The sequence below is a fragment of the Choloepus didactylus genome, chromosome 10 (genome assembly GCF_015220235.1).
Source record: "Choloepus didactylus isolate mChoDid1 chromosome 10, mChoDid1.pri, whole genome shotgun sequence".
NCBI lineage: Eukaryota > Metazoa > Chordata > Mammalia > Pilosa > Megalonychidae > Choloepus > Choloepus didactylus.
Genome location: NC_051316.1, coordinates 122410980 through 122425360, shown reverse-complemented (window position 1 = coordinate 122425360; position 14381 = coordinate 122410980). Strand labels below are relative to the sequence as shown.

Here is a 14381-nt window from a genome sequence, read left to right as displayed (position 1 = left end):
TGACATATCTCAATAAAACTGCATTTAAAAAAAAACCTTGCTGCTTATCAGGATTTCTTCTCCTCCCACTACTAAAATTCTTTTCCAAGTTCGCCTTATAGGCAGTCAAACTTAGCAACAAACTCAGCCACCAACGGCACGTGTGCTCTTGCCCTTTGCAGATACCAGGAACAAAAATCACCTTCCTCCCCTTCCTCGGAACCAAGATTATTGGGATGAGGAGTCGTGGGAAGCAAATAAAATCTGAGGGGTGCCTCAAAAGGAAGATAAGATGTGGCGCTCTGGCATATTTCTACCACAAATAGGAGTCCAATAAACAACCAAGGATAATATGCCAACCCTAATCCCCATCACTGCTGCCACCTCCCTTTGTTTTCATCTCCAAATTCTCCTGGATTGGGGAAACACATTTGAGCTTCCCTGTCTCCTTGTTGGTTTACCTCATAATAAAACTCAAAACCTTGGTGTCACAATATTGGATTCTGCACACATAGGGCAGCAGTCCCATTGTTTAGAAACAGTATCAGAGAAGTTTTAAATTTAACATGTGTTGATGGCTATTCTCCTATTTTGTCCTGAAAGGTGGAACGCTGTTTGCGAGGCAAGCAGTGCTTCTCTAAATAAAGATGATTTATAACTCTTAACCAAAGCTTAATTGTTTCCTAATGACATTATAAAAGTTAAACTGGTGCTATATGTTTTAAAAATTTCTAACTAGTACATGCATGGAAAAGTTTCTATTGAGTTGTATACTCTGTTATTATTCAATCACACCAATATGTCAAATTGATATGTAACCATGAAATGGGGACAAAATAGTAAGAAGAGAAATTTTTACTATTGATTAGAAATAGCATATGGAAAAATTAAGATTTAGTAATTTCCAGGCAATTAACAATTAGTATTGCAAATAATATAATTTTACCTATTTTGCAAGATAAAATTGACATGTTTAATAAGTAGTACTCAGTAATTCATCTCAAGTAATTTTTGAAGGGAACTTTGTGCATCTCAATCTTCTTTTTAATGGAAGATTTTAGGTGATTTACACTTATAATGATGAGTAATGTAATTGTAATACATTCTATATCATAATAGGAAAATCAGATCTATAGAAACGGGAAACATAACCATATTTCCTACATTCTGCTAAAAATGGAATTCCTTATTCTTTTTTATAGTATCCCACTGAATCCTCTGAAAACATTCATTTTATTCAAGCAATTGCTATAGACAATGAGGAAAAAATTGATGAATAAGAACCCTAATACAAGAAAAAGATTCACCACTATTTCTGTGAACACATCATACAAGAAGTTCAAAACTGAGGTTTTGAGGAGAGAAGATGCATGTTCTCAACATCAAAAACATAGCAAATGGCTGATGCAGGGATGTATCCCAGGCCAGCTGAATCTAAGTACCGTCTTCTTTCTATATGTAAGTCTGGTTGGTAGAATTTCTCATCAAAAACATTCAGCAGAACTTTTGCCAATTATTTGAAAATTCATATTAAGCAACACTCTCTTAAGATCATATCAGGTGGATGTGAGTTGGATCTAAGGATCATGCAAGATTGCTGGATTTGACACTAGCCATTCTTTTATCAACGTAACATTCCCTGCTTACGTGCAGCAGAATTTGACATAGGTAGTAGTCATGGCCATGGGTAGCCACAGCAGTGACCTGACTGTACTGCACTTTTTTTCAGGTGTGGAGCAGGTCCCCCCAATAGACCATGAATTCTTTTACCTTCTTGTCACAGAATTTTTCTGCCTTCAATCACGTCAGTTCTCCCATTACCAGACCAACACACCTATAAAGGATCTTTAATATCTCTGAGATTGAATCCTGAACTTTGAATATAATTTTCCCATTAAATCTGATTTATGTTTCTTCATTATACACTTCTACCTTCAAAAAATAGCCAGGCAAAATTCAAATAAAATATTCAGTAAAGATCACTGTTCATATTGTTCACAATGATTATGAACTGCTACATGCTTAATTATTTAGGTGCCTGCCTTGTCCTACATTTTTAATCCAATAATATAAATATCAAGCATATTTATAACATTTATATCTAAAAATACAATGAAAGACCGGATTTAATACAATTATTACTCTAAGGTATATGATATGTGCATATATGTATAAATATATTTGCTTTTATTTTTAGGAGAAATATTCACTTCGTCTAAAATCTGTCACACTTTTATTTTTATTTCATGCCAGTAGTGGCTGTAGTTTCATATCTTTACAAATGAAGTCAAGGGCAGTTAAATAACTTATGCAAAGAAATGGTAAATGTGGATTCAAATCAGGCCTTTCTGATTGCAAAACAGAGCATGTACATGACTGTCTTACATGCAATAGCTCAATAGATTCCTTTACCAATTTTTGTCTGATTTTGGGCTGTAAATTCCTATGACAATCATATGTACTTTCATTTTTAACTTTGTCCTTATTAACTTGCTCTGCAAGCCAGGCAGATGCCATCTCTTCTTGCTGTTTCTCTCTCTCTCTCTCTTTCTCTCATAATAATTCATTGACAACAGAAAAACTACATGTGTTGGTATTATTATCTTCTTACCACACTTATAACATTACTAGAAATAATTTAAAGAAAAACACTAGAAATGTTAAGGAAATGGTCTGAATCAGAGATATGTAAGAAAATATGTTGAAACAAACTCAAGTATTTTCAGTGATCTAAATTTTCAACTCTGAAGTGTAAAGTTGCCTTGGCATTTTGCAACAGCTTTCCACTCAAAATTACTGCTGATGAACACTTCTCTTGCTTTGAAGAGATCAGTGAAATTATTTTTTAAATAGAAATAACTAGGGGAGAAGACAGAGGAGGGAGAACACTGAGAAGATGAAAATTACAGAGCAAGTAAATGGAACTTAATTTGCAAACCCCACCATTTGATGCTTGAGAGCATCATGCACATTGTATACTACATTTATATCATGTAACAGCCAACCATGGCTTATCTACCATGACCAGGTGGCTGAAGAAATAGGAAAAAAAAAATGAATTAAATTGTGGAGCAAGTTGCTGCATGGTTAACTCAGGCTTAGGCACAACAACAACTTTCAGTAAATGACCGCACTATTACTTACACAGCACACAGGGTGCAAAAGAGTGGGAGAAGAGGGCCCATTGTGGCCAGTCTCCTGGGATTGTCCACTGCTGGGGTCAAGACTGGTGAATGGCAGCCCACATGTCCCACTTCTGTCAGTGAGAAAAGACAAATCTGTGCCACTGGAGGGTGGGGTATTTATACACCCCGGGGCAGGGTGTCCAGCCACAAAGCACAAGGCATGGATAAAGCAACCTTTGTGCAGAGATCCCACCCTGCAAGCAGCTGGGGCTGTGTGCTCCTGGATTCAGGTTCAAGGTACAGTCAAACCAGTCAGGCATTTCCACTAGACCTAATGTCTCCCCTGGGCTGAGGAATGGAAACACACTGAAACATCTGCACACACAGAAAAGGAGGAGTTTATTGGGCAAGGGTTGGGAGATGGCTTCTGGGCATGTCTTTGATTTCTCCAGCAGAAATGCACATGCGCTTTGGAAGGCTGAACTATGAAATATAGTTAGAACACTTGAGGACTGGCTTAATAGTAGTACAAATGTTTGATCCTACTCTAACAACTTTTTCTCTTCTTTCCATAGCAGCATCAATAAAGCATTGTGATATCTGTATCTTTGGTGCATAGTTCTAGTCGTAAATTCCAGATGAAGCTTGGCAGCTGTGGTTTGAATTATCATTGTCAACAATCATGTGTCTAATCATCATTTTTGCCAAGGGAAATGTTGTATGGAAGTCAGACTTCCAAGGAGCATTCCTTGAGATTCTGTGAGACATTTTGCTCTCTTGAACAGGAGATCTTGCGCAGGTTAATAAAATTTGAAAAGTCATCCATCATGTGAAGACAAACCTAAAACATGTTTTGCTTTAGCCAAAAATCAAGGCCCACTTGTCTTGCAAAATATGAATTCTTTGGGGTATGACAAACAAAATATATTCATATGAACGTTTTGCAAATATGTAGCTAATAAAATTATTTAGCTTCAATGTCCCTGAGGTTCAACACTGCACAGCATGTATTCTGTAATAGGCAAATGAACCCAAACTGATGATCTCCTGTAGAAATAAAAAGGTCAAGAAACTGAGATATGCAACTGTATCTTAAAATTTTCAGTCTTTTAAGTGTAAGCAAACCCACTAATCATTGACTGCTTTACTCCTTTTTTTTGGCAGATTATAAGAAAATTGGTCATATAGTTGATATCAAAGCTATCATTGGCTATATAATATATGTCTGTCATACTTCAGTGTCTGCCTTAGTTTTCAATATTAACATGAGAAGTCACTTCTGTCATTCTCTTAGGGTAAAGAAAACCAGAAAGAGGGTCCTGTCTCAACAATCTGATCCTAGCAACAAGAGAGTACTAGATCACATACAAAATCATAATTTGTTGGATCCATCAGAGGGCTGAGGCCACAGGGCAGGTAACTTATCTGAAATCGTGAAGCAAGACTTAGTGTCACGTGCTCATGCAATAGACAGAAATGTGGTAATGGAAAGTGTTGCTTGTCAGTCCTTCTATATTCCCAAAAGGGCATGGAATATGAACTTATTAGCTAGGCTAGTCACTTTGCCAGAGAAAATCAGATATAAAAGGGGAAAACATCAAATCAATAAAACAGAACACACAACCAAGAGAAGATGAAATGGAAAACAGTGTCTGCTACAGTCAGATACCTGTATTGCTCCCCTCTTTTGCAATCTCTCATTTCCTTTTGCAGCTTCATTTTCTTGGAATGTCACACAGTCTTCTTCTCAAGTTATAGCATCTTTTGGCCCTGAGTCTTACATAGAGTCTTGGTTCACACATCTATCTCCTCTCTCCAAAGCAAACACACATTTTTGGAGGTAAGTCAAGTACATGTGACTGTACATTAGTTTTGCTTTTCTTTTCCCCATAGACTTAACAATTACATACTCAATTCATTCTTTAAAGTGACCTCCAAACACTCTAATTTTTTTTTTTTTTTTTTTTGAGGGAGGGCCCATATTTTCTTCTAGAACTTTTATGGTTTAATTTGTTTTTAGATGTTTTGTTCATCCAGAATTTATGCTGCATTTTATCTAAGTTAGTCTATTCTTTTCCCTCAAAAGTCTTACCAGTTGCCACTACATAATATCCTGAATGAGAGTTTTGTTGTCTTCTGTGATTTACATTTCACTTCTTGCATGTACAAAATTCCCTCCGCTATTTAGGTCTCTTTATGGATTCATTCTCTTCTGATCAATTAACCTTTTTTTCCAATGTGTATTAGTTTCCTGAGGCTGCTCTGACTAATAACCACAAACTTGGTGACTTAAATCAATAGAAATGTATTCTCTCACATTCTCCAGGCCAGAAACTCAAAGTCCTTTTCACTGGACTGAATCAAGTTGTAGGGAGATCTGTGTTCCATCTAGAGGCTCCAGGTGAGAAGCTGGACCTTATCTCTTCCAGCACCTGGTGTCACCATCATAAAAAACATGGTCCTATATAGTCAGGCCCGCCTGATCCCACATAAAACAGAGAAACAAGTCTCCTTGCTTTGGTTAGAAGGTGAGGTTACTGAAGAGGCATCAACAAGGAACTGGAGAAAAGAAAAATCTTTCCAAGACCGGTTCAAAGTGAGACTTTAGCTTTTGTAGTCCAAACAGACAAAGGAATGGCAAACGTCCAGAAGAAAGCAGAAAAAAACAAAAGTAAAACTAAGTAAAAGTCTCAGGATTCATTAAAATTGAGTAATGGTTGCCTGCTTCATTTTGTTTGGTCAGCATATCCTGTTATCTGGTAGATTCTCTCTTTGTTGACAATTCAGGCCTTTGATCTTGTCCTTCAAAGGGAGAAAGTTACTGATATAGTCATATGAGTTTCACTCTGTTTTGGGTGATATCTTATCTCTACAAGCAGAGCTGGGAAAAGATCTCATTTATGTAGCCAGGAGCAGAGTGCAAGCTTTTGAGATTAGGTCAGCAAGCTATGCTAGTAAGGGCTTTCAGATTTAATCAAAGCTGCTTGAGCAATTTGATTATAATAAGCATTTCTAACTACCAAAGGCTATACTTAGCATTTTGCAGCTAAAGGATTATATTGAGCATTTCCCCACCTCTTCAGCTATCACTGGTAACTGCTAACATTCGTTGGCTGTGGCTCAAACACCCCAGTCATCAAGGTTGTATGTCAAATTCCCCTCTACCTCTCTCCAATAGGAATACATGTGACTTGATTTAGGGTTCACACAGAAAATCCAATAAAATCTCCCCTTCTCAGGATCTGTAACTTAATCACATCTGCAAAGCAACCCCCCCTCCTTTTTTTTTTTAAATAAGGGACACAGGACTGGTTCTGGGGATTAGGACTTTGATATCTTCTGGGGATGGGGCATTTTGCAGCCTAGCACTCAAAGTTAACACAATTCCATTATTTCTGTTCACTATTCTTACATTTCAAATACACATTTGACTATTCTCCTGTTTGATTTTCCTTGAGCAGATGAATTTGGGCATTAACATTTCCATTTATATTTTGGGGTTATCATTTGCACAGCATATCATGAGCAATCCTTACTCTTTGTCAATCTGATAGGTTTATTTTAGAAACTGAGCCTCTGCTAAGTGTCTTTGTGATCCTTTTTATCTTTCCATTTTGAATATCCACCCAAAGAGAAATAAGTGTCTCATTTTCAAAAACTGATGTCCTGTTACATCAATGAAAAACAAAATGTATAACTAGCAATCACTAAAATTTATTCTTGTTTAATGTATTAGGTAAACACAAACATGCACACACACACATTGCCAAATGGCCATTAATATTTTAAAATTACTTAATGCATATCTTTCATTCTAAAATAATATCAGTATTTTAAAATAATATCTTACAAATTCAATGCCATGAAGAACTTCCTCCTGATTTATTTTAAAGCTGAAAGCAAATGACCAGAGTGCATAGTAAAAAAAAGATATGGAAATGAAATTTATTGTGACAATTAAAAAGAATTTAAGATAAAATTAATCTGACATACATTAATGCTGCAGATAATAGTATTGTGCACATAGTAATATCTTATAAATGGAAGGTGAATCTTATAAAGTCTGTAATTGTATTTCTTTAATATGAACAAGTCAATTTTCTTTTTCTACGTGTATGACTTTCTAACAATCTATAAACCAGTATGTACATTTTAGCTATTCCTGACATTATGTGCAATAAGATATTTTATCCTCTCTCTCTCTCACTCTCTTGCTCTCTCTGTCTACAAACACACACACACATACATGAACAGATTCTTTTAAGGCTAAAATTCTTATCAGACCCCAACTTCTGGAGGATTTGGAGAGATCTTAAACTTTCTTAATCATGGTCAGATATTGAAGTTCTCTGGGGTCTCAACACTCAGTGACTCTCTTAAACTCTTATATTTTGAGGCAGCGTTACCCTACTCCAAACAACCCTACATAAGGGCCAATTGTTTATTTCCTAGGAGCCAAAGAGGTGAAGCAGAAATAAACTCTGTAAGATAAAGGGTGAGAGCTATTGACTGGGCAGAAGTCACACTCTTACCAAACTTCCAGGGTGGAAGATCATGTGTAAATGCACATGCAATAAAAAAATTACACAGTTGTGTAGATAAATATGTTGCTTTACCTGGAGGTCATGATAGATAAGAAATGTAGGGGAGGATCTGTCCATTATGCAAATGGTTCCCGTGCTTCAAAATCACCAAAGAAATTAACTTAATAGGGGAAAAGGAGGTAAGGTGAAAATGGAGGATCTTGCGGATAATATGTAGCAAGATTGGAAGGTTCATAACACAAACCTTTGATGAATGAATATTTTCAATCACGTGGATCACTAGGAAAGGGTTTTTTTGTATAAAGAGGTACTCAATCAAAATGATACATCAAAATAAGGATCCCTGTGACTGGAATTTAGAAGGTATGCATTAAGTTTTCAGGCTGAGGCACTCAGCCTTGAGAGTGAGGTAATGAAAGCTGAAAACTACTCCTTATATAATTAAGCATATATACAAGATTTTTAAAAAATACATATGATCACCTCCTGAGAGTCTGATTCAATTTGTATAGGGTGTGTCCTAAGCCTAAGAAGTATTTAAAAGCTCCACAGGGACTTCTGCATCTGGAAAGATGGAGTGGAAGTACTTCTCCCAATTCCTTCTGCTAATTAAAACTAAAATACTGGGATATTATATATAAAATATATATAAGAAGATTCTGAGAGGTGGAGAGAAAAAGGTAGACAAAATAGGAACTTCAGGGCCTAAGGAACAACAAAACAATGAGTTCCCTACGTGTTTGTTTGGATTTGATTTTTGTTTTTGATTTGTTTGTTTGTTTGTTTTGACTCATAATTTCCAAAGGGTTCTTACCCACAGGAACGGATTAAATTTAAGAATGTTTTTTTTTCCGGGGTACATAAAGCTTCAAACCACCACAATCTTATTATTTGAGAACCACGTATCCTTCCAATAAATTCTTTTTGTTTTGCTAAGTGAGTTAAAGTGTTTTGTTTGGTTTTGTTTTCCCACAGTAATGAAATGATCACCAAACAAAATACTCTTTCTATGCAAAACAGAATATCTGGCATTAAGAATTTAGAGGTGAAGAACAGGGCTTCCACTTTTAAGGAGCTTCTAGTTTAGGAATAGTATTTTTCCTATTAATGGAAGTATTAGATTATAATCATAAAAAATTAGTAATATATTAAAATGCATAAAGTATAAAGAAAAAATAAATTAGATTAAAAATTACATCAAATTAAAAATTAAATTGCTAAATTAACCAAAACACTTCTGAAATATTCTGTATTTTAATGTAATCTATATATTTACTACACATTATGTATCTACCTATTTATCTCTTTTCCTATATATAATACTTGTTTGCTGTTAACCAAATATAATATATGTTATCTATCTACCTATCTTCCTATACATAATACTTTTTTACTATTAATGAATTTTTATTATAAGCACTTCAGTCATTTATATTAGTTAATTATCTTAACAATCTTATGAATTTATTGCTTATATAATCCACATTTATTTTTCAGAAGGGGTCTGAATCACAAGGAAGTTGAATTTTTTGTAGATTTCACAGCAGTTAGAAAATGTTAGGTCAGGATTTGAATTCAGGCCTTCCTAATCCAGAACTCACTCTCTTAACATCTCTTTTAGACTGTCTTATAACAAAATTGTGACCACATCATATGAAATGTTTTGTTTTCTCTTTCTCCAGTCAATAGTTTATTCTTTCCTTATGCTTTTGTGCATTCACTTAATAGCATTATTAAGCACATGTTGCCCCAGTTGGGTCCTCCTAGTAGCAGACACTGAGGCCAAGTAGGAATTGTAAGATGTTTATTGCCATTGGAAGATTAAAGAAGACAGCAAGCAGGATTGGGCAGGTAGAGTGTTCACACAGTGAGGCACACCTGACATCTGTGAAAGGAAAGTAGGGAAGGAATGGGATGGGTTGGCAAGAGCTTCCCACTGCATTGCAGATAAGACCAAGTGCCAAGAAATCCAATAGGGAGCTTTGGAGCCAAGTACATCCATTAGACGAGCCCCACACTGGGAAGATATAGCCAGAACCCATTTTCCCACCGAGCTCAGTCATCGTCTGTGACTGCTTACAAGTGTGGCCTCTCTTCAAAATCTGAGCTGACTCTTGAGGGCACAAGCAGTGGGAGGTTCTAAACCAATTTTACTATGCTATGGGCTAAATTGTGTCTCCTAAAAAGATATGTTGAAACTCTAATCCCTGTGTATTAGTTACAATTCTCTAGGGAAACAGAATCAACAAGAGATGTCTATTAATTTAAGAGTTTTTAAAAGTGTCTCACGCAACTGTGGGTATGCACGAGTCCAAATTCTGTAGGGCAGGCAGCAAACTAGCAACTCCAATGAAGATGTTCGATGAGCTCCTCAGGCAGCAAACTGGCAACTTCGATGAACGTGTTCGATGAACGCCTCAGGAATGAACTGGCAACTTCGAGAAACTCCTCAGAAAATGCTTTGCTGGTCAGCCGAAGAAGAAGTGAAGGTCCTCTATCTGTCTCATTTAAAAGTCTTCAAATGATTGGATTAAATCCAGCTGATTGCATTTTCTCTCTCATTGTGGAAGATGCCCTTCATTGATGTGATCAGTCACAGCTGCAGCCAATTGACTGATGATTTAATAAACCAGCCTTCTATTTATTAACCAGCCACAAATCTCCTTGCAGTAACGGTTAGGCCAGTGCTTGCTTGACCAGACACCTGGGCACCATCACCTGGCCAAGTTGACACATGAACCTAACCATCACACCCTGGTTCTTGTGAATGTGTCCTTAATAGGCACTTGGGTCTTTGTAGATGTTTTCAAATTAAGAGGAGGTCATACTGAATTAGGATGAGCCCTAATTCCAATATGACTGGTGTTCTTATAAGAAGGGGAGGGCTGAAACTGGGAGAAGAGGGAGGCAGATATTAGAGTGATGTATCTACAAGCCAAGGAAGGCCAAAGATTGCTGGCAAACAGCAGAAGGTAAAAGAAGCAGGAAGGATGCTTCTCCACTGGTTCTGAGGGAGCATATCCCTGGTAATACCATGATTTCGGACTCCTGGCCTTCAGAAATGCGAGAAAATAAATTTCCGTTGCCACCCAGTTACAGCAGCCCTGGGAAACTAACATACTGCTTGGGATCTGAGCAGGACACTTCAGTTACTGCCACTCTTGTCATGTACCAAAAATGCCATGAAATGCTGGTAGTTTAATGGTGAGCAAAAATTGTACCCAGTCCCTTTTTTTGGAAAAGACAGACATTAATAAAGCAATAACAACAATTAAGAATAAATTTTCCAGAACAATAAAAGATATATATGTGATACTATATGTACATTTAATTTGAGAATTTGGCATAACAGAAGTCAGTGAATTCTTGTTAGAGGAAGAAACAAATAGATGAAAAGGAGGAAGGGTTTTTCACTGGAGCAAAAGAGTAAAGAGAGGAGCAGAAGAAAAATAGCTTTTAGCTCATATTAAGGAAATTTTTAAAATTTTCATAAAGCATATTATATCATAAGCCTATCACCAGATAATTCACTATTCTTTTTTAAAGCTACAGACCATTTACTTTTAAATATATACTAAAATCTAATTAATCTATCCACTATTGTTGGGCAATTAAGTTGTATTTTGTTAACTTATGAGAAGTACTGCTTCAGTGAACATCACTGTAATTTTAATGTATCACTTATTAAATCTGGAAGATAAATACTCCAAAGTGGAATTACTTGGTCAAAGTGTATGACAAGTTTATGACTTTGAGGCATATTGAACCAAGAAAATCATAAGCAAGAACATTAGAACATTAGCATAAAAAGGATAATGTATTTTTATATGTAGGCTTGTGAACTTCCTAGATAATAACACAGTTTTCTTTTTCTATGTGTCTTCCTAATCCTTGTTTATATGAAGAGCTATGGGCTTGCCTTTTTAGTGTTGATCTGCAGAATCACTGACCATGGATGTTTATGAACCATAGTCACTACTCACCTTGGAAAGCATTTCATGGCATTGCCCATGTAAGAAACAGTTTGATTGTAAATCAATGCCTGAAATTCAGAGCTTGTGGCCTTTTGATTTAATTTGTGCTTGTTGTTGAAAGCACTGTTTTCTCTTTCAGTGGGCTGCAGCTTGTGTTTCTCGATCTTCAGGGACGTGGACCGACTGTGCTTCAGGGTCAGATGCTTGGAAGAATGACTGATTTTCTCTTTTTGGAACTTCCTTTTGAATATAGCACATGACCTTTATATTCTGGTAGACAATCCCAAACATACTCAATAACTTGGGAAAATCCAGTTAGCTGTACTTGAACAACAGATCAATATACAAATATAGACACTTACTGTCTTGGAGTGTATGCAATCCTATATCTTCTCTCTTCATTTGACCTCGTATAATAACCATTTCTCTTGCTGCAATGAATTCCTCATAACTTCTAGATTTGTGGTGGTAATTTCTCATCCAGAGAGTGCACCATCAACTGGCTCTTCCACAGTAGACTTAATCACCCACTGGGCCTAAAATTTCTTCCAATTCATCAATCTTATATCTATATATTATAGATAATGTTATAACAAACATCTTTAAATGCAGATTTTCGTTTTTGGAAGGGCTTAAAGGTTACTAAATTATATAGCTTTGATACATATAGCCAATTATTATTTTTTAGTTAAAAGGACTACTTGAGGCACTATCACTAGCTTAAGTGTTAAAAGCATTCATTGTTTTTCTTCTAAGCATGTGACAATATCTCTGAGTTTACAATACAGGAGAATGAGAAAATGTAATATATTTATTTAATCTGGCTTCCCAGATAACTTTTCTCAGATAAAGTTATCCTGTATAAAGATATTTTCCATTAGAATATGACAAACATAGTCTTGTTTGGTTTATGCTTACAATATGTAGAAATAAAAATATTTTATCTACTTTAAAATGTTTGCTTCCTTCTGTTCATATATGACAAATGCAGTTTCCCATTCCTTATCTTTATATGTCAATTATCCAATGTAATTTTACCACTGTATAAAAAATAAACTGTCAGTCGTGTTTAATGGAAATTTTCTGCACCATTCAATGCCTTATATTTTCTCACATTTATGGTTTTGCAATGCATTTTACATTATTTTTCTTAATCAAGATTAAAGAATTGTCAAAACGGCATAACTAGCAAAAAAGCAAAATCTAATAGGGTACTGGTGTTTCTTTACTTAACTATCTTCTATAAGTAGAATAGTTAAAATCGATTTTCCAGGATTCAGTTAATTAAAACGGTCTAGAACTGAAAAACTGTATTCTTCTGCTGATGGAATTGATGTAGTTAAAGTTAAGTATGCATTTCAAATTGGAAGTAAACTTTATAGAGTACATTGTGAGACATTTGGGGGCTCCACAAACTTGTATTTTGGACATTGCTTCTATTATTGGTTTTTAGCCCTGGGCTATTTTACTATTTCTTTACATCTTGCTCTGTGATGTTACCCAATCTTAATCAACTTATTTTTAATTTCTTCCTTCTTCTCTTTCCTTTTCCTTTTTTCCTTTCCTTCCCTCTCCTTCTCCTCTCTTTTTTCCCGTTTCTCTGTGGCATGGTTTTTTAAACACCGACAACAGCAAAATGCTTCTCTTCATTTAAATGTTTTCCTTTATCTTAAGGCAAAATTTAGTTGTCCTAAGGTGGTTTTGAACATATTTTGAGAATCATGATTTTTTTAAATAAATAAGACAAGAATAGTATAACACTTAGCTTAAGTTATTTGGGGAGATTATGCATGCAAATCGTGGCATTTAAAGTAAATGGTATCTCTTTTTTTCCCATATAAAGCTCCAAACAATACAAAGGCAGGAAATAGTTTTCTGGACTACAGAAACCACATTACTGGTCAAACAGTGGATGTTAGCCTGGGTTCTCCCAAACAGAGAGGCAAAACAAAGGCTTATAATCAAGTAATGCATTTGGGAAATAATCCCAGGGAACATGAGCTATGGAGGAAGAAGTGAAAGGAGGAGTGAAAACCAAATACAAGGCTGTGTTGTCAGTTTGGACAGTGCTGTGGGTGGCTGGTGCTCCACCCTGCGGGACCCTCTAAAGATCTCTAGGAAACGCGTCCCCCAGGTGTCCCCCAGGAGATGAAAGGAAGACACAGTTATCTCCTGATTATATCTCCCATTGATTCAGGGCAGTCCACTGGCCATTAACTTCTACTTCTGGGCTGCACATGCATGATTTCCAAGAATCACAAAGTGAAGTGCTTTAGGCTGTGCCCCTGTTAAGGTATTTGAAGCCTGCATGGGACTGATTGACATGAAAGAGTCTGGAGTAAGACACCGAGCCAAAGAATCCAAAGTGGTATTAAAAAAAGGTGCCTGTGCTGTCTTCGGCAGCACATATACTAAAATTGGAATGATACAGAGAAGATTAGCATAGCCCCTGCACAAGGATGACATACAAATTAGTAAAGCATTCCATATTTTTGTGGAATATGACTTCCGGGGATGAATCTGGACCCGGCAACGTGGGATGGAGAACATCTTTTTGACCAAAAGGAGGATGAAAAATAAAATGAAATTAAGTTTCAGTGGCTGAGAGATTTCAAACAGTGTTGAGAGTTCACTATGGTGGGCACTCTTACACACTATATAGATAACTCTTTTTAAGTTTTAATGAATTGAAATAGCTAGTAGTAAATACCTGAAACTATCAAACTACAACCCAGTAGCCCTGAATCTTAAAGATGATT

The 14381-nt window shown here is 36.0% G+C and overlaps 1 non-coding gene across 1 annotated transcript; it reads left to right on the top strand.

Annotated features, from left to right (window-relative positions):
• Positions 1-14009: 14009 nt before the first annotated feature.
• LOC119505827 lies at positions 14010-14116 on the top strand. Its single transcript, XR_005210863.1, has one exon. It is a non-coding gene; the product is annotated as a U6 spliceosomal RNA (small nuclear RNA).
• Positions 14117-14381: the final 265 nt, after the last annotated feature.